Genomic DNA, 20,163 nt, shown 5'->3' on the forward strand with positions numbered 1-20,163 from the left:
GAGAAGTAGAGCTGACTCTTGCAGGGAGTGGTTGAGTGAAGCAGCAGAGCTATGCTGAAGGGGAAGCTGGAAAAACACACTAGAGTTTTTTAAAAAAAGTGGGAGGAAGCTCATTGAAGTGAAAACCAGTTGGCTCGAATGTCCAGTTTCTGTTCTGTAACTTGATATAACTCTGCACAAAGAAAGCAAAATGCTATCATGTGACTACAGAACTAATTTCACCAACTGATAAGATTCAGATACAAAGCTGCATGTTTTGTGACACTGCAAAATGGTTTCCACATTGCTTTAGAAGTGAGTGGTGTAACTGCAGCTGAACCAGCAACAGTTTGCCATTTTGCATTGGGTTTTGTACCACCTCACAGAGGGAGATTGAACTGCTTCGATAGCCAACTTCTTTAAATTGAAATAAATTAGCTGCAAGGCAACATTTCACGATGTTAGAAAAGTTGGAGGAACTACTAGTCAGTTATGACTCTACCTCAACCAGAAATCTAGAACAATGTCAATATTCCTCAATTCCCTGATTATCATAAGGTGTCGTTGGTGAAACCGTGGTCCACTCCAAACTCTTGACAATGACCCTTGGCCCTTAATTGTTCACAATATCTGTATGTTAGCTCATATTTGTAGGGGCGTGAGCAGGAACAGATATATAATCATTTCGAATGGCTGCACATTATGGATATTATATGCTCAAATGATTTTTAGGGGGCAGTGGGGAACCGGAGGCAGGGCGGTATCCATCCTGAAACCCCTTATCACCCCCACATACATGCCCATGTTGAATGACACACAAACATCCATCTTATTTACAAACGTTTTTCTGCTTTAATAAACCATTATTTAAGATGTTTCTGCTTTTCCATTCTTCCTACCAACTTTCATATTTTGTCTCATTTTACTCCATTTACCTTTCACTTCACTCCAGTAGCCACATCTCAGTTTACTTTCCAATCCACTTTTGTCAGCAAACTTAGATTTCCCAAACACAACTTGGACTTGTATGGAATCTTTAACATAGCCAGGGGGCCTGGATGTTTCACATCCACCTGTATAGATTGCAAAGACTGATCCTCGTTGCACACCACTATTTGCACACTTACTCCTTCTCTGTGATTGCTGCTTATTTATCAATACCAACATCACACTAATATACAACAGTAGCAGTTGTGACTGTGCTATTGAACACTTGCAGACTGGAGGGAGAGGAGAGGTTGGGAATGGAGGACTAGAATTCGAGCCTTGTGTGTGAAGAAGGATCTCGACCCAAAACGCCACCTATTCCTTCTATCCAGAGACACTGCCCGTCCCGCTGAGTTACTCCAGCATTTTGTGTCTATCTTCAATGTAAACCAGCATCTGTAGTTCCTTCCTACACATATTTATTGCCTTTCCTCGATTTCTATTACATCGAGTAGCTTTTTAGGAGGGTTAAGCTAACCAAAATGTAATTGACTTAGAGTCACAAATAGTCAGACTAAATAAAAATGACAGATTCATGCCGGTTTTTGGTAACAGAATACCAGCTTTTTTATTCCAGAACTTTGTCTCGAAATAAACTCTGAACTACATAGACTATTATTATTGCACTATTATTGTTTGTTTGTGCACTATTATGGTTTGTTTTTGTTATGTTTAATATTAAACCATATGTATATGTGGGTATGTGTATATACACACAGACACAGAACTTATTTTTCTCGTTATTATATCATATATACAGTGTACTATGTTTACATCGAAGATAGACACAAAATGCTGGAGTAACTCAGCGCGACAGACAACATCTCTGGAGAGGAGGAATGGGTGACGTTTCGGGGCTCGACCCGAAACGTCACCCATTCCCTCTATCCAGAGATGCTGCCTGTTACGCCGAGTTACTCCAGCATTTTTTGCTTATCTTCGGTTTAAACCAGCATCTGCAGTTCCTTCCTACACGTACTATGTTTACATATTCTGTTGTGCTGCTGCAAGTAAGAATTTCATTGTTCTATCTGGGACATATGACAATAAAACACTCTTGACTCTTTAGTTAATGGAATTAAAGTGACCCACATATCACAGCACTGTATTCCCTGTGCTGATTCCCTATACAAGTCAAGTCAAGTCACTTTTATTTCTATAGCACATTTAAAAAACAACTCTCGTTGACCAAAGTGCTTTAAATTGGTGGAGGTACTAACGTTATACAACAGTGGTTCATAGATTAAATACATACATACATATAGCCCTCCCTCAGAGGATGTCAAGAAAGGCTTGAGAGTAAAGATGGGTTTTAAGTCTCGATTTAAAACTCATCAAGCATATACAAGCATCTCAGCCAGGTGCAAATATCTTTAATACATTAAAAAGCCTTAATTGGAAATGTTCTCCACAAAATTCACATCACATGTAACCTCACTGCTCCAGGCAAGAAAGGAATGTATCAACCACGATTCCTTCGTCCTGTGGTAAAAGGTACATGCACATAAACAACGGGTTGGCCAGAAAATTGTCCACCCACGATGTTTGCGTACTCAACGGACAAGCTCAATCTGGGTCAGTATTGTAACTGAATTATGGCAGCTAGCGGCTACATATAAAGTATACTTATTTGTATTGGGATAGCATATGCAAGCCATTTTATGCTTACATTAGCAAGTGGTGCCAAACTGCTGTTATCACACCCACACCCAATTCCAATAAACCATTTTAATGATGCAGCATTGCCCAAGATTAACACATTGAGAATAGTTACTCTTGGAAGGGAGTACGAGTGCTGAGATAACAAATGCATAAGAATATAACAACATAAAACATAGGCCATTCTGACCCACAAGGCTGTTTTGTCATTCTACAAGATTGTAGCTAATGACGGCATGCAAAGTTATGTCTCTCAACAACAGGTCTACAATAAGAGTTAATCTCAGTAAGACTGGTGTCACAGAGTTGCATGTTTTGGGGCAACTTTCTCCCCACGATGTCGCACCTCGCCTCTAACAAAACTTCCCACAGTTTGTCATTAGAAATAATGGTAAACGGTTCGACCTAGAGTGTCTACACTCCATTGCCAAGGTCAACTAAACCACAGTGGTCAAGCCTCAGTACACAGATAGCATTTGCACACACTTAGAGACCAAATTCCAAGGCATCACTGACTCACTGAAGTATATGAGTGAATGGGCCTTGCACTCAATATCCTCAAGACAAAGATTCTCTACCGATCTGCTCCCATCGCAGCTGGAACATGTGAACCACTTCCCATACCTCAGGAACTCCCCCTCACCAAAAGCAGACATCTATAATGAAATTCACCATCAACTTCAAGGTGTCAGTACAGCATTTAGTGAACTGAGTAAAAGGGTATTTGAAGATCAAGTCCTCAGACCTGGCACGGAACAGAGTCAATAACGCAGCAGTAGTCTCTGTCCATCCACATTTATCCGCAACCAGCACTACCCACTGCCGGCATCTCAAGGATTTTGAAAGATACCACATAGTCTGTCTCCAAAATCCTCGAAATTTACTGGTAGGATAAGCAAAATGATCAGTGTACTCGCACAAGCATCCTCTGTAGGCCCTAGTTACACTCAGTCTTTTCCAATGGACACACCATGTCTTTCGCTGTTTCGTCCCTCACATCCTCCTAGCCTGACACCAGGCTCCCAAAACAGACACACTCTTCTGAGTACTGTCACTGCAGCAGATCACCAAGTTGACAGAAGATTCAAGGACGTGCTCAATGTTTCCTTACAAAAAATAGTGCCCTCCCCAGCAATTCCTGCGAATCCCTCACCCACGACCAGTCAAAATAGAGAAAGAGCTTTCGGATGGTATTGAGCATTAGATTAGATTAGATTAGATTATTTAATGACCACACAGTCAAGCTGGTGGAATTCAGGTTCAGTACATAAATAGCAGACTACCTCACAAATTGCCCATGTCGCCCCTGTCATCTGTGAGGTTATCTATTCTAGAGTTCCAAAATTGGCCTCATCAGTCACCCCAGAACTGAAATAAGTCACCATCGATCCCCAAGAAGAAGCACATACCTCAAAAACCATTTTCCTGCACTAACTCCATATTCTCTGAGTCTTTACATATACCCAAACTATTGATTTCCATTCTGAATCCAATTAATGATCCAGCCTCTAAAGCCTTCCAAGGTAGAAAACTGCGAAGATTCACCACTCTCGGACTGAAGCAAGTTCTCCTCATTTCAGTTCAAAAGCACCTAACCTTGTTTTAGATTCCTTCAATACAGAAAACATCCTTCCCCACACCAGTCATATTATGTCCCCAAGGAATCATATATCTTCAATGAGATCAAGAGAACAGAGTGTTAGTCTACTCAATCTGTTATATAACAGACTTGCCATTGCATGAAGAAGCAAGGAACTGTAGAGTTCAAGAAGGAACTGCAGATGCTGGAAAATCGAAGGTAGACAAAAGTGCTGGAGAAACTCAGCGGGTGCGGCAGCATCTATGGAGCGAAAGTAATAGGTAACGTTTCGGGCCGAAACCCTTCTTCAGATGCTGGTTTACACAAAAGGACGACGTGCTGGAGTAACTCAGCGGGACAGACAACATCTCTGGAGAACATGGACTTGGTGACGTTTCAGGTTGGGACCTTTCTTCAGACTGTAGAAACAAGGAACTGCAGATGCTGGTTTACACAAAAGGTCCGAAGAAGGCTCCCAACTCGAAATGTCACTAACCGTGTTCTCCAGAGATGCTGTTGCACCCGCTGAGTTTCTCCAGCACTTTTGTCTACCTTCGATTTTCCAGCATCTGCAGTTCCTTCTTGGTTTCTTGGTCCTCCAAAATATTCCAAATGGAATTTAAACTGGAGGTGGTAGAGGGAGTTCCTTCTTAAACAAAATTATTTAAATCATTCCATCTGTAATTGAAATGTCTGGATCTGGCATTGCCTTGTAAACTTTGTGCATTGTTTACATGCATGTTAGTATGTCGCAATGATTGATTAAACGTAATCTAAGCCACACGATTTGACTGATCCGAATCGGTAACCAGTATAATTGGCATTTAACAAAACCAATCCAAATGGACGATTCGCCACATAGGTTGGTTTATAAATCAATGATGATTTTCGATTCGCCGGGCCAGGTATCCATCATTGCCGTCACGCCTATGATCGACATATTTTAACACCGAAATACGATAAAAACTAACTCAAACGCACAGAAAAACCATATCAGTTGAATCAAAAGAACATTGGACAAAACTAACACACAGTTCCCTCGGTTTAAGATAAACCCTCTAACTTTCTCGGAGTCAAATTTCACAATTGGGTCAGTGTCACATTTTAAAAGTTGTTAGCGACTGTTTCCGGCTGGTAACCTACTGCAATTTGTGATTTTCTTTCTGGGGGGGGGGGGAGAAGAAAATACAGATGGAGTCGGTGCCAAACGAGGGCAGTCTGTCCGAGTGAACAAGAACTACAAGACGTTCTCTCTGTAAACCCTTCCTCACCATCACCAACAGGCGAATTAACGACAAATGTTTCAACAAAACAACAAATCACCACCTCAGCCCGAGTGAACCCGGATCCATACGTGATAGAAGAATTAGGCCATTCGGCCCATCAAGTCCACCATTCAATCATGGCTGATCTATCTCTCTCCCCCCTTTTCTCCCCCCTTTCTCTCCACTTCGCCCCCCACCCTCTCCCCTCTCCTTCTCTCTCTCCCTCCCTCTATCTCTCCCCCATTCTCCTGCCTTCTCCCCATAACCCCTGACACCCGCACTAATCAACAATCTATCCATCTCTGCCTTAATAAATATACCCAAGAATCTATCTATGTCTGCCTCATACACCCATTGAGAAATCCAGTGTGTCCAACTTACCTCACACCGAAGGAACGGGTAAATTATTTTCCATTTAATGCTTGTGTTGACAAACTGTACTCTTGAGGACTTGGTTCCTTCTGAAGGGCGTCCGACTGACTCCTCGAAAACAATCTGTTTTTTTCCTTGCACACCTCGCGATATGTTTGCTATTTTTGAGACTAAAATGCTATCGGCGGGCGGGCAAGCAAGACTGCAGCCCGGAACTCAAGAGGTTTCCGCCTGTGTGGCGGGTTCCTCCCTGTCACTGGAGTTCCTTTTCACTTTTTTTAAATTGATGATTGGTTGAGGATCCAGCACCAAGCTGCCGTCTTCCAGCACCTCACTCACAGCCAGAGATCTTTGCTCACAGCGCCCACGTGTGCTGGACCCAGTTTGGGCATGATCCCTCGGTTGGCTTCGTTGTAAGTAACCCAGGGCTCGGTGTAATTGTGTCAATTGTCCCCTAGTGTCTGTTTCCGCGCACTGAGTAACTCTAAACTAAACACACACAGCCAAGAATCTCCGTAACTCTCCCAAGACAAAAAGCAAAAGCGGATATTGTGAAATCCAAAGAGAAAACACTGGAAATACGCAGCAGTATTCAGTTCAGTCTGTGGGGAGATGACATCTGCTCTGAGAACTATGCATCCAGTATTTTTCTATTGGGACAGAGGGTTATTTTTCATCTTCAAAAATAGAAAAAGGGGTTTGCGTCCCTGAGAATAAAAACTGCTGGATGTTGTGAGAAAGTCAACAGACGCTATAATGTTCCTCCAGGAAATACATAATTTCTTTATTTTCAGTCGTTCAATCTCAGGTTAACTATTAATGTCTTCCAAATGTCAAGTGGGGTCAGTTGTAAAAGTTGTTTCAATAGTAAAATCTGTGTTTTGATCCATGTTATAGACTGCAGAAGCAGGCCCTTTGGTCCTGTGATTATTTGCCTTGGCTCGTGCAATGTTATGACAGTATCTGCCTCCACCAAGGATTTCCAAATTGCAACCAAAATTGGTGGAAAAAAATCCTCAATATAAAAATGGGTTTGTATATTATTAATTTACTTTTATTATTGATATGGCTTTATATTTTAGACACACCTGAAGATATGACTCAACATTTTGGCCTTAAACATTGGTCTAGGTTAGAGTGGTTACATGGTTATTTGTGGATATGGGTTAGTCTGAGTTGAGGAGCATCACAAGGTCAACAATAGTCAAGATAGTGCCAAGAGCGGAGATGGAATCAATGGTGCACGTACAAACCTGCTTTGATTTTTCCATTACAAAGAACAGTGGGAATTGGGGTGGTAGCACAGGGCTGAGTGTGGGGTTTCTGAGGAGGATCTGATTGTAGGGGGGTTTGACATTTAGGGGTACAGTATCAACAGGGAAAGAATCATCTAGAAAATGAATACAAGTATTGAAAAATTATTTTCTTTTGCACTCCTCAACATATGGTCTTGCTGAAATTGCCACCTCAAAAGTAATTTTCTGAAATTAATGTAACCAATGATTACATCACCAGCCATCAAATCAGTGGGGAAATCACTTAACTTCTGATAAAGGGTCTGTACCTGAAAGATAACTTATTAATCACCATCTGTGGAGGGAAAGGACCTTTTGAGTTTACAAATACACAGGACTAGATGTTAAAAGTCCAAAGTGCCAAATATCAATTTACTCCCGATGGTGATGGGAGCCTTCTGCACTCACCCATGCTCCTCCAACGTTGAAATAAGGCTAGGCAGAGAGTGTTATTGTGTTCTGTATTTGTTCCAGCTTTTATGCATTTGCAGATTTTACCTATGCATTTCAGCATCAACGAAAAACCAAGTCTCATTATTAAATCACTTCAATCTGAGACCATTGATAAGCAAATACAATGTTTGAAGTTAGACATAAAAAGCTGGAGTAACTCAGCGGGTCAGGCAGCATCTCTGGAGAAAAAAAAAGGTGACGTTTCAGGTCAAGACCCTTCTTCAGACTGAAGAAGGGTCTCGACCTGAAACGTCACCTACTCCTTCTCTCCAGAGATGCTGCCTGTCCCACTGAGTTACTCCAGCATTTTGTGTCTATCTTCGATTTAAACCAGCACCTGCAGTTCCTTCCTACACAATGTTTGAATTGCTCATTTTCATAAAGGCAAGTTAACTGGCCATACAGCCGAGCAGCTCTCCTCTGCTGGCTATTTGTTTGGTGATGCGAGGCATTCATTTTCCAAAAAACAAAAATCAGTGTCTTTCCTCCACAAATGTTACTGACCAACTGAGTTTTACTTGCATTATTTGTTTTTATTTGTTTATATGTTTACTTTATAAAACTCATTATAGCTTATGCAAAAATGTCTGGAACTTTTCAAGTGTGTTTGTTCTGTGATGCCCTCTTGTGTTCACCAAAAAGTATATACTGAATGTAATCTTTGTTCTAAATATAGGAAGGAACTGCAGATGCTGGTTTAAACCCAAGATAGACACAAAAAGTTGGAGTAACAGTGGGTCAGACAGCATCTCTGAAGAAAAGGAGTAGGTGACGTTTCGCGTTGAAGCCCTTCTTCAGTCTGACCAGAAATATCACCTGTTCCTTTTCTCCAGAAATGCTGTCTGACCCGCTGAGTTACTCCAGCTTTTTGTGTTAATCTTTGTTCTAAATGGTTGACCGAATTGCCATAACCCTCCCCAAATGGCAAAATGAACATTATATCAGATTGTGTTGTGGAATGTACAATATAAATGTTTAGAAATAGTCAAGTGAAAAAAATCCATGTTAAAAGAACACTTTAACTTATATATACAAAATTCATGAAATCATTGATCATTTTTTTATTGATACTGAATCTGGGAACAGTATCCCCTAGATCACAGTAGACCTCAAGTCTCCAGCAATTACCTGGGATGTGGGACAAATGAAACAGATAATCATCTGATCTCCGACCAACCCAAATGAATTTGCATAAATTACAAAACCTTTCAAAGTTTTGCTTTGAAAACAAAGCAAGCCGACTGCATTAAGTTATTTTTTACTTGCTGTGCAATCAAACTACATTTGCATAGCAATGCTGAACATTCTGAATAAGTGTAAAGAACCTTGGCTATTTTCTATCTAGAAAGTAGCATTTATCTCCCATCTATGTGATATTTTGCTTAACAAATAAATGTGTTGCAACTTCAAAAAGAGAAAGCAAACCATCTTGTGTAGGAAGGAACTGCAGATGCTGGTTTAAACCGAAGATAGACACAAAATGCTGGAGTAACTCAGCAGGACACACAGCATCTCTGGATAGTGGGTCTGAAGAAGGGTCTCGACCCGAAACGTCACCTATTCCTTTTATCCAGAGATGCTGCCTATCATAGAAACATAGAAAATAGGTGCAGGAGTAGGCCATTCGGCCCTTAGCGACATGGTATTTTTAAGGTCTCGTGTAAAAAAGGCACTCCTTGAAAATGCTACGTCTTGACATTGCTCGCTGTAATTGTGTGCTCAAGGATTATCCGATTCCCTGGATTCGAAGCGGATTTGCGCTTGTTGTTCCTCCCACCCCTTCCACATATACTCCTTCCTTTGGCTTCACAATTCACACCGCCTCTATCCTTACTTCAAACCTTTAGTCTGTTCATCTCTGGCATTTTGTCAACCGTCTGCCTATGAAGCCCCTCCTCGCCTATTACCTGCCCGGGTTTGTCCCACCCCTCCTCTCTTCCAGCTTTCGTCCGCCACCCCACACAATCAGTCTGATGAAACATTACTACTTGAAATATCTCCTCGCCATGCTCTCCAGAGACGCTGCCTGAGCCACTGAGTTACTGCAGCACTTTCACTCTGTGTCTTTTTTTTTGTAAACCAGCATCTACATTTCCTTAAGTCTTCGGTTTCCCTGGTGATGGTATGAAAATGCCTTCCTGATCTTTCCAGATCAGACGATCCCTGGCCTCACTAACACATTTGTATCATATAACCATATAACCATATAACAATTACAGCACGGAAACAGGCCATCTCGACCCTTCTAGTCCGTGCCGAACACATAATCTCCCCTAGTCCCATATACCTGCGCTCAGACCATAACCCTCCATTCCTTTCCCATCCATATAACTATCCAATTTATTTTTAAAGTGTTCACTTTGTCCCACATCCCAGGTAAGTGACACTTAAAGTATCAAAGTGTTTAAGAAGGAACTGCAGATGCTGGAAAATCGAAGGTAGACAAAAAATACTGGAGAAACTCAGCGGGTGCAGCAGCATCTATGGAGCGAAGGAAATAGACAACATAGATACATACATACATAGAAAATAGGTGCAGGAGTAGGCCATTCGGCCCTTCGAGCCTGCACCGCCATTCAATATGATCATGGCTGATCATCCAACTCAGTATCCCGTCCCTGCCTTCTCTCCATACTTTATGGATCCCTTTAGCCACAAGGGCCACATCTAACTCCCTCTTAAATATAGCCAATGAACTGGCCTCAACTACCCTCTGTGGCAGAGAATTCTAGAGATTCACCACTCTCTGTCTGAAATGTTTTTTTCTCTTCTCGGTCTTAAAGGATTTCCCCCTTATCCTTAAGCTGTGACCCCTTGTCCTGGACTTCTCCAACATCGGGAACAATCTTCCTGCATCTAGCCTGTCCAACCCCTTAAGAATTTTGTAAGTTTCTATAAGATCCCCCCTCAATCTTCTAAATTCTAGCGAGTACAAGGCGAGTCTATCCAGTCTTTCTTCATATGAAAGTCCTGACATCCCAGGAATCAGTCTGGTGAACCTTCTCTGTACTCCCTCTATCCCGCTGAGTTACTCCAGCATTTTGTGTCTGAGCAAACCATCTTGTTGCTTTGAGATTCTCTCTCAGCAATAAGGATTTGAGTTTAAAGTGAACAACCATCTCACATAAATAAATAGATAGATATAAAAATATTAACTTAAAACTTGACTGGACTTCCTATACACCTTATCATCCTTCAGTCCCATTATCCTACCCAATACTATCTCTCGCCAAATGAAAATTTATTTCAGTTTCTCTATCCCCCTTAGATCCTCTGTCCTCCAGTACTTCTGGGAGATTGTTTGTGTCTTCCTTAATGAAGACAGATCCGAAGTACCTGTTCAACTCTTCTGCCATTTCCTTGTTCCCCATAATAATTTCACCCGTGTCTGCCTTCAAGGGACCCACATTTGACTTTGCTATTCTTTTTCTCTTAACATATCTAAAGAAGCTTTTACTGTCCTTCTTTATATTCCTGGCCAGCTTCACCTCGTACTTCATCTTTTCAGCCTATATTGCCCGTTTTGTTTCCTTCTGTAGTCCTATGAAAGTTTCCCAATCCTCTGGCTTCCGGCTACTCTTTGCTGTGTTATACATCTTTTCTTTTAGTTTTATTCTATCCCTAACTTCTCTTGTCAGCCACGGTTGCCTCCTACTCCCCTTAGAATCTTTCTTCCTTTTTGGAATGAAATAATTCTGTATCTTCCGGATTATGCCCAGAAATTCCTGCCATTGCTGTTCCACCGTCATTCCTGCTAGGATCCCTTTCCAGTCTACCTTGGCCAGCTCCTCTCTCATGCCTTCATAATCCCCTTTGTCCAACTGCATCACTGCCACTTCCGATTTAACCTTCTCCTTCTCAAATTGCAGATTAAAACTAATCATATTATGATCACTACCTCCAAGCAGTTCCTTTACCTCGAGTTCGCTTATCATATCTGGTTCATTGGACAACACTAAATCCAGAATTGCCTTTTCTTTGGTCGGCTCCATTACAAGTTGCTCTAAGAATCCATCTCGGAGGCATTCCACAAACTCACTTTCTTGGGGTCCTGAACCAACCTGATTTTCCCAGTCTACCTGCATATTGAAATCCCCCATCACCACAGTGGCATTACCTTTGTTACATGCCAGTTTTAACTCCTGCTGCAACTTACACCCTACATCCAGGCTACTATTTGGGGGGGTCTGTAAATAACACCAATTAGTGTCTTCTTGCCTTTACAATTCCTCAACTCAATCCACAGTGACTCTACCTCGTCAGTCCCTATGTCTTCCCTCGCAAGGGACTGAATTCCATCCCTCACCAGCAGAGCCACCCCCCTCCTCTGCCCACCTGCCTGTCCTTTCTATAGGATGTATAACCCTGAATATTAAGTTCCCAGGCCCGATCCTCCTGTAGCCACATGTATTGTCTTTCTGCTGACTGGATAGCACGCAACAAAAGCTTTTCACTGTACCTCTGTACCTGAACTGAAACTGAGATGGGGAGAAGGACAGGGGCAGGGATGCAGGGTATTAGGTCCACGAATTCTAAAAACATAGAAAGATACAAATCCATTTAATTATTGAATGCCAGCAAGTCATTTGCACTTTATATTTTATCTTTACAGAGGGTGGTATAAATGGTTAATTTAGCATCCATATTCCAAACTTGGTGTTTTATATGTAGAAGACGTGCTTTCAGAAGGTAAAGTGAGCTTTAGTTGTAACTAACATCATATCATTCATCAATCTATGCTTTGACTGTCTATGTCTGAAATACTTTCATATTGATGGTGGAAATATCACTGCAATAAGCAGGCCAAACACTACAAATACCTGCCTCTTTACAAGCCAAAATATAACCCATTTGACTAAATTGGTGGATCAACAACGTTTTGCCTGGAGAGCAGCAGGAATCACATCGGGGAGCTGTGAGAGATAGTCTCACAGAACTCCTGCTGGAGAGAGAAGAACTTCTTCAAAGTAGGCTTACTGAAGAGATTTCACAGCAGAGCGGTAAAATAGAGACGAAAGAGACTGCAGATGCCAGTGTATTGAGCAAAAAAAAAACAAAGTACTGTGGGAACTCAGCAGATCAGCCAGCATCTGTGGAGGGAAATGGACAGACATCGTTTAAGGTTGGGACCTTCTTCAGACTGACTTTAGAGAGTTGGAAATAGACAGAAGATAGATACAAAAAGCTGGAGTAACTCAGCAGGACAGGCAGCATCTCTGGAGAGAAGGAGTGGGTGACGTTTCGGGTCGGGACCCTTCTTCACTCTGGAGAATCTACAGAAGTGGAACTGGGCGGTTTTTAGTGATGGTTTGGGTCAGTGACCTAAAACTCAAGGTCGAATATGACCTCAAGATTCAGATAGTCTTGTTCACAAATCAAGACTATCAGTCAGGCAGTTAATTGGAAAATGGTTCAAATCTTGTCCAGCTTGAGGCGAGGCGCTTTAGAAAAAAAGAGCAGAGTTTCAGAGGAAAAAAAAACAGGTCGTTTCAACAGCCGACGGTGTACAATAGGTTTGTTGTGTGTAAGTGACAGACTATGAGCTAATGAACACAGACTGTGGGCGGGATCAACTACACCCTTGACGGGTCATTTCTCAGAAAGTTGAGACTTATTTACTGTAACGTTGCAAATATTTCCGGGACTTCCCAGAAAAGTAACCACGGACAAAAGGTGGAAGATGTGAATGTACACATTATTGCAGATGCGCAAAACAACACCAATTGTAGTAAGTGGCACATCGCAACTTTAAACAAATACAACTTTTGCTCATCATCCATGCAGAAAATAAATGCGGCTGATGACCTTTGACACCTTGATCCATGATTAGTATGGCTGTCAACTTAAATGTCACAGAATATTTAAGAATTGCGAACTTATGGAAATGTTTTACTCAGTTTTAAATCATAGGCAAAGAAAAGAAAACTATATTAGTGAAACTCTCTCTGAGAATTGACAATCGTGTGACTATCATAGTTCAATGGAACTGTCTACGTCCAATATCATCTGCTAATCTCTGTTCCTGCCTCGATCCCAACTCCAATCGCCTGCCTTGGTTCTGTAACTTAACAAAGGAATTTTATGAGATTAGTTTAGTTTATTGTCACGTGTACCGAGGTACAGTGAAAAGCTTTTGTTGTTTGCTACCCAGTCAGCAGAAATACTACACATGATTACAATCGAGCGATTTACAGTGTATAGATAAATGATAACGTTTAGTGCAAGGTAAAGCCAGCAAAGTCCGATCAAGGATAGTCCGAGGGCCACCAAAGAGGTATATAGTGGTTCAGCACTGCTCTCTGGTTGTGGTAGGATGATTTCCTGATAACAGCTTAAGGATCAATGTAGAATTAGTGTAAATGGGTACTTGATGGTCTGTTTGGACTCAGTGGGCATTCTAGCTCTTTTACTCCAAAGTTCAACTGACTTCTTGTCACATATGGATTCATACTGGAGCATCCATGATGCTGAGAAAGTCGTGGATAGCACGTACAGCGAGTTGGTCACACCGCAGGTAAAAGGTAAGAGGACAGAAAGGGAACGGGTGGCCAATAGCCAGCAAAGCAGTAGGCAGGTAGTGCAGGAGTCCCCTGCGGTCATCTCCCTCCTAAACAGGTATACCATTTTGGATACTGTTGAGGGAGATGGCTCATCAGGGGAATGCAGCAGCAGCCAAGTTCATGGCACCATGGGTGGCTCTGCGGCACATGAGGGGGGGAAAAAGAGTGGAAGGGCAATAGTAATAGGGAATTCAATTGCCAGGGGAATAGATAGGCGTTTCTGCGGCCGCAAACGAGACTCCAGGATGGTATGTTGCCTCCCTGGTGCAAGGGTCAGGGATGTCACTGAATGGCTGCAGAACATTCTGGAGGGGGAGGGTGAACAGCCAGTTGTCGTGGTGCATATTGGCACCAACGATATAGGTAAAAAAAGGGATGAGAGGTCCTACAAGATGAATTTAGGGAGCTAGGAGATAAACTTAAAAGTAGGACCTCAAAGGTAATAATCTCTGGATTACTACCAGTGCCACGGGCCAGTCAGAGTAGAAATAGGAGGATATTGCAGATGAATACGTGGCTTGAAAAATGGTGCAAGGGGGAGGGATTCAAATGTTTAGGGCATTGGAACCAGTTCTGGGGGAGGTGGGACCAGTACAAACAGGACGGTCTGCACCTGGGCTGGAATGGAACCAATGTCCTTGGGGGAGTGTTTGTTAGTGCTGTCGGGGAGGATTTAAACTAATGTGGCAGGGGGATGGGTACAAGAGCAGAGAGGCGGGGGGGTGTAAAATGAGGGTAGAAGCAATAGGTAGCAAGGTGAAAAGTAAAACTGGCAGGCAGACAAAACCAGGGCAAAAATCAAAAAGGGCCACTTTTCCACATAATTGTATAAGGGGTAAGAGCGTTGTAAAAACAAGCCTGAAGGCTTTGTGTCTCAATGCAAGGAGTATTTGTAATAAGGTGGATGAGTTGAACGTGCAGATAGCCATTAATGATTATGATATAGTTGGGATCACAGAGACATGGCTCCAGGGTGACCAAGGCCGGGAGCTGAACATCCAGGGATATTCAATATTCAGGAGGGATAGAGAGAAAGGAAAAGGAGGTGGGGTAGCGTTGCTGGTTAGAGAGGAGATTAACGCAATGGAAAGGAAGGACATTAGTTTGGAGGATGTGGAATCGGTATGGGTAGAGCTGCGAAACACTAAGGGGCAGAAAACGCTGGTGGGTGTTGTGTACAGGCCACCTAACAGTAGTAGTGAAGTTGGAGATGGTATCAAACAGGAAATTAGAAATGCGTGCGACAAAGGCAAAACAGTTATAATGGGTGACTTCAATCTACATATAGATTGGGTGAATCAAATTGGCAGGGGTGCTGAGGAAGAGGATTTCTTGGAATGTATGCGGCATAGTTATCTAAATCAACATGTAGAGGAACCAACGAGAGAGCAGGCTATTTTAGACTGGGTATTGAGTAATGAGGAAGGGTTAGTTAGCAGTCTTGTTGTACGTGCCCCCTTGGGTATGAGACGTGAATTGGCCAAGATTGACTGGCAATTAATTCTAAAAGGGTTGACGGTGGATATGCAATGGAAGACATTTAAAAACTGCATGGATGAACTACAAAAATTGTTCATCCCAGTTTGGCAAAAGAATACATCAGGGAAGGTAGTGCATCCGTGGATAACAAGGGAAATCAGGGATAGTATCAAAGCGAAGGATGATGCGTACAAATTAGCCAGAAAAAGCAGCATACCAGAGGACTGGGAGAAATTCAGAGACCAGCAGAGGAGGACAAAGGGCTTAATTAGGAAAGGAAAAATAGATTATGAAAGAAAACTGGCAGGGAACATAAAAACTGACTGCAAAAGTTTTTATAGATATGTGAAAAGAAAGAGATTAGTTAAAACAAATGTAGGTCCCTTGCAGTCAGAAACAGGTGAGTTGATAATGGGGAACAAGGATATGGCGGACCAATTGAATAACTACTTTGGTTCCGTCTTCACTAAGGAAGACATAAATAATCTGCCGGAAATAGCAGGGGACCGCGGGTCAAAGGAGTTGGAGGAATTGAGTGAAATCCAGGTTAGTCGGGAAGTGGTGTTGGGTAAATTGAATGGATTAAAGGCCGATAAATCCCCAGGGCCAGATAGGCTGCATCCCAGAGTACTTAAGGAAGTAGCTCCAGAAATAGTGGATGCATTAGTAATAATCTTTCAAAACTCTTTAGATTCTGGAGTAGTTCCTGAGGATTGGCGGGTAGCAAACGTAACCCCACTTTTTAAGAAGGGAGGGAGAGAGAAAATGGGGAATTACAGACCAGTTAGTCTAACAACGGTAGTGGGGAAACTGCTAGAGTCAGTTATTAAAGATGGGATAGCAGCACATTTGGAAAGTGGTGAAATCATTGGACAAAGTCAGCATGGATTTACGAAAGGTAAATCATGTCTGACAAATCTTATAGAATTTTTCGAGGATGTAACTAGTAGAGTGGATAGGGGAGAACCAGTGGATGTGGTGTATCTGGACTTCCAGAAGGCTTTCGACAAGGTCCCACATAAGAGATTAGTATACAAACTTAAAGCACACGGCATTGGGGGTTCAGTATTGATGTGGATAGAGAACTGGCTGGCAAACAGGAAGCAAAGAGTAGGAGTAAACGGGTCCTTTTCACAATGGCGGGCAGTGACTAGTGGGGTACCGCAAGGCTCAGTGCTGGGACCCCAGCTATTTACAATATATATTAATGATCTGGATGAAGGAATTGAAGGCAATATCTCCAAGTTTGCAGATGACACTAAGCTGGGGGGCAGTGTTAGCTGTGAGAAGGATGTTAGGAGACTGCAAGGTGACTTGGATAGGCTGGGTGAGTGGGCAAATGTTTGGCAGATGCAGTATAATGTGGATAAATGTGAGGTTATCCATTTTGGTGGCAAAAACAGGAAAGCAGACTATTATCTAAATGGTGGCCGATTAGGAAAAGGGGAGATGCAGCGAGACCTGGGTGTCATGGTACACCAGTCATTGAAAGTAGGCATGCACGTGCAGCAGGCAGTGAAGAAAGCGAATGGTATGTTAGCTTTCATAGCAAAAGGATTTGAGTATAGGAGCAGGGAGGTTCTACTGCAGTTGTACAGGGTCTTGGTGAGACCACACCTGGAGTATTGCGTACAGTTTTGGTCTCCAAATCTGAGGAAGGACATTATTGCCATAGAGGGAGTGCAGAGAAGGTTCACCAGACTGATTCCTGGGATGTCAGGACTGTCTTATGAAGAAAGACTGGATAGACTTGGTTTATACTCTCTAGAATTTAGGAGATTGAGAGGGGATCTTATAGAAACTTACAAAATTCTTAAGGGGTCGGACAGGCTAGATGCAGGAAGATTGTTCCCGATGTTGGGGAAGTCCAGGACAAGGGGTCACAGCTTAAGGATAAGGGGGAAATCCTTTAAAACCGAGATGAGAAAAACTGTTTTCACACAGAGAGTGGTGAATCTCTGGAACTCTCTGCCACAGAGGGTAGTTGAGGCCAGTTCATTGGCTATATTTAAGAGGGAGTTAGATGTGGCCCTTGTGGCTAAGGGGATCAGGGGGTATGGAGAGAAGGCAGGTACGGGATACTGAGTTGGATGATCAGCCATGATCATATTGAATGGCGGTGTAGGCTCGAAGGGCCGAATGGCCTACTCCTGCACCTATTTTCTATGTTTCTATATGAATCTAGACAGTTTCAGCTATGTCACAGAAGGAATTTTAAATGACAGCCTCCTCGGGTCTTCTGAGAATTCCAAAGCGTCATCATTCTCCGAAATAATAAATTCCTTATCTATTTTAAATGGCTAATCCCTCATTCTGAAACAAATTCCCCGAGTTTGAGATATCTCCCATGAAAGGAATAGTCCTCTCAGCACGCAGGTGTGAAGTGCATCACAGACGCAGAGGGCGACATTTTAAGTTTTGTATTAATGTTACAAAATAAAAATATAATGAAATATTTAAAAAAAACACTCAAAATAGGGGCCTGGGCATAAAAGGGAAATCAAAGGTAAAGGATAAAACAGTAGATAGGCAGCATCTCTGGACAGAAGGAATGGGTGACATTTCGGGTTGAGACCCTTCTTCAGTCAGGGTCAAGTCTACTCTGCCAATCAATCATGGCTCATCTATCTCTCCCTCCTAACCTCATTCTCCTGCCTTCCCCTCCATGACTTCTGACACCAGCACTAACCAAAGATCCTATGGCGGAGCAAGATAGACCTGCTAAATGCAATGGGCTGATGTGTAGTACACAACGGAGCGGAACGTGGGCCTTTTTTTAATCCATTTCCGTAACACGACACGACCCGACCCGCAGTGTAATCAACGTTGCGGGGGAACAGTTTGTGTTAATAAATTAAAATTCTGAAAATTAGAAGATTTTTAGCAAAGAACTTTTATTTTTACGAGGATGTTTCCGTAACTGGCTTCCGTCTCCGCACTAGCTCCGCTATGGGATCTTTGGTGCGGAGACGGAAGCCGGTTACGAAAATTGGGCCGAAAATGACCCATGAATCTACCCATGACCGTACTACGTCTTTTTAGTCGAGTGGCCCATCTTGCCAATGCTCGCTATAGGATCTTTGGTACTAACCAAGAATCTATCTATCTCTGCCTTAAAAATATCTATTGTTCTCCACAGATCCATTCCGTGAGGGTGTCGAATGTCATGTGGGGACCTTCTGAAGTTCAGCTGGAAGGGCACCAATTGCCTGGTCTCTCCACAGATATTGACACAGTTGACCAGCGCCTCCACAAATTTGAGACGCAAGTCCCTGGGTGATGCGCAGATTGACCATGGAATTCTTCAGGGTTTTTACAATGCCGTGCCGTGGACTGCTGATTGATACAGGGCAGAAACACACATTTGCCCCACTGTCCACGTTGACCACCCCGTACACATCTATACTATTCCCTATATCCTAGGGAGTAACCTCTTGCAAGTTCTCAGTGACGACCAAGTGACTGGGGAATTATCTATCTTGTGGTGTAGGGCAGACATCTAACTTTAGAATATCAAACACGTGAGATATTATAGGTAGACAAAATTGCTGGAGAAACTCAGCGGGTGCGGCAGCATCTATGGAGCGAAGGAAATAGGCAACGTTTCGGGACGAAACGTTGCCTATTTCCTTCGCTCCATAGATGCTGCCGCACCCGCTGAGTTTCTCCAGCAATTTTGTCTACCTTCGATTTTCCAGCATCTGCAGTTCCTTCTTAAACACTTGAGATATTATCCTTCTTTACAGGGTGTATTCCAGCCCCTGCTATGCCCACTGGTTCTGGAACGCCCCCAACCAGCCATCAGATACCCTCTCCAGGGTGGTTTATGCTGCCCCTGACCGAGATCTAGCACAATATCTACCCATTATTTCTCTTTCTTTTTTGAGAGCTTTACGATGTATCTAACCCATACTCTACAAGCCCTGCTTCCAAGATGGCGTCCAACCTAGGTGACTATTAGCGTGCTAGTCACAGAAGCAGATCTACAAACTCATATTACAATCGCTCCACACTCTTAAATCTCAACTCCTACAGTAACAATACTTACTTTAACTATGATGATCTTAAATTCCTCTCAGATTGTAATCGTGTATTGTCTTTCCCCTGACTGGATAGCACGCAACAAAAGCTTTTCACTGTACCTCAGTACACGTGACAATAAACTAAACTGAACTGTAGAAAGTTTCTTGGGAATGTTACTCCCTGTCACCAATGCAATCTATTGTCGTGAAACAAGTCGTTTGCTTTATTTTGAGATATACAGAAACACAGAAGAAGAACTAAATATCCAATTCAAAATGTAATTCCCTGAAACCATCTTGTTCAAAGTTGGTTTTACATGTGCTCTCCACCAGAGGGCAGTGATCTGTACAAGTCCTCGCATTTCAATAAGCACAGTGTAGGAAAGAACTGCAGATGCTGGTTTAAATCGAAGGGAGACAGAAACGCTGGAGTAACTCGGAGGGACAGGCAGCATCTCTGGAGAGAAGGAATTTCAATAAGTACATTGTGACCAAAAGTCAATAGGTTTAATA

General features: G+C 42.6%; 1 protein-coding gene and 1 long non-coding RNA gene across 5 annotated transcripts in view; one reads left to right on the plus strand and one right to left on the minus strand.

Moving 5' to 3' along the window:
* Positions 1-6,317, minus strand: part of LOC116968769 (signal transducer and activator of transcription 5B-like) — an 86,923-nt gene extending 80,606 nt beyond the window's left edge. Inside the window, exon 1 of one of the 4 annotated variants that reach the window (XM_033015594.1) lies at positions 5,851-6,317. The gene's annotated coding sequence lies outside the window, so the exon portion shown is untranslated. The remainder of the gene's footprint in view (positions 1-5,850) is intronic. The other 3 variants (XM_033015593.1, XM_033015591.1, XM_033015592.1) reach the window with 3 other exon arrangements.
* On the plus strand, positions 6,142-19,163 carry LOC116968773. Its single transcript, XR_004410525.1, has 3 exons — positions 6,142-6,254; positions 6,739-6,872; positions 18,768-19,163. It is a non-coding gene; the product is annotated as an uncharacterized LOC116968773 (long non-coding RNA).
* Positions 19,164-20,163: the final 1,000 nt, after the last annotated feature.

This window comes from Amblyraja radiata, chromosome 46, assembly GCF_010909765.2.
Source record: "Amblyraja radiata isolate CabotCenter1 chromosome 46, sAmbRad1.1.pri, whole genome shotgun sequence".
NCBI lineage: Eukaryota > Metazoa > Chordata > Chondrichthyes > Rajiformes > Rajidae > Amblyraja > Amblyraja radiata.